Source organism: Microtus ochrogaster (genome assembly GCF_000317375.1).
Source record: "Microtus ochrogaster isolate Prairie Vole_2 chromosome 14 unlocalized genomic scaffold, MicOch1.0 chr14_random_1, whole genome shotgun sequence".
In the NCBI taxonomy this organism is placed as follows: domain Eukaryota; kingdom Metazoa; phylum Chordata; class Mammalia; order Rodentia; family Cricetidae; genus Microtus; species Microtus ochrogaster.
In genome coordinates, this window is record NW_004949096.1 from 31,263,137 (window position 1) to 31,264,593 (window position 1,457).

The window sequence follows — 1,457 nt, forward strand, 5'->3', positions numbered from 1 at the left end:
ATCTGCTCTGTTCCCTTAAGGGAAGGTGCTAGCAGAGCTCTCTGCTTCTTCTCCATCCCAAGATGTTTCTTCTTTCGCTAACACTCTGCTAAAGGGGAAGCCCCTGCAGAAATGTAGCAATCTCCTCCAGCACTGGTGAAAAGTTACTTTTTTTTTTTCTGGTTGGCCTTGCTCAGCCGGGCTTAAGGAACATCATAGCAAGGTTCATCTGTTCTGCTCTGCCTTACTCCCCTAAGGGACGTCCCAGCCAGATTCTTCTAGTCTGCCCAGGGAATGAAGGTCATCACTCAAGTTTCTTTTGAGAAAGAGATTTATTTGGAAAGGAGGAGTCCAGGAGAGTGGCTGCCTCTGCCAGGGAGAGATAAATGGCAGCCCTTAACTAAATGGGCAGAGAGGCTTATATAGAGCTTCTTAGGGGCAGAGTTTTCCCAGGGAGAAGGGGGATTGGTTAGCTTTTCCCTGCTCAGGGATCAGTCAGTTTAGCTGGTCAGGGGCAGAGATGGCTCTGACTTCAGGGCCAAACTGTGTTTCTTTCACTGGTCCTTTTTAGCTTTTTGACTCTAATCTTAGGGCCAGGGCATATTTCTTTCACTGGCTCCTATTCTAGGGACAAAGTGTGTTTCTTCAACACTAGTTTCAGAGCCAGGGCACAGTCTTTAGTCCTGGGTTCAGGGATAAAGATGTTTCTCTCCCTGGCTCAGGTCTCACATACAGGGAGTGTTTCTTTCACTGACTCTGGGTTCAGAGTCAGGGTGCTCAGTGATTGGTTGGTTTCCTGCTCCAATTGTCCCTTTTACCCTACAAGTAGAATTTGAGTGGTGGTGCTTACGAAGTTCCAGGCCACAGAATGGACAGTCGCCCCCTTACTCCAGCTCTTCTCTTCTATCATGTCGGATATGTGGACATGCTGAATCCCTCTCAGACCCAACCACCAAGTCCAATACCCAAGGGATGACAGAACTACAAGTGATGAGGAACCCATATCTCTGTGTAAGGGGCAAGATTTCTATTTTGTTTGAGCTGCTATTAACTTGGTCTATGCTCAGATCACCATCACCACCACCACCACCATCGTTATTAATATATTATTATTATATAACGATGGTGGTGGTGGTGGTGATAGATGAAGCAGCTTAGTTAAAGTCCGGAGGGAATTCACAATAGTAGGTGTTGTTCCTTTGGAAACTACAACTCCCAGACTCCTCCTGGACTATGGATACGGGACATCCTTCCCAGACACCCTTGCGCTCCCCATTAAAAAGGCAGGGCCACACGAGGCTCTCTCTCTCGTTCACCTTTCCTTGTGTGTCCTGCATGCCTCCCCGCCCTTTTGTGTTCCCCTCCCCCATTAAAGTGGACCCACGTGGGCGTGTCTGTGTTTGTTCCGCCGTGTGTGTGTTGAATTAGGAGTGGCAGGGCTGCGTCCCCAGCACCCTGCCGCCTGCATGGCTAGCTTA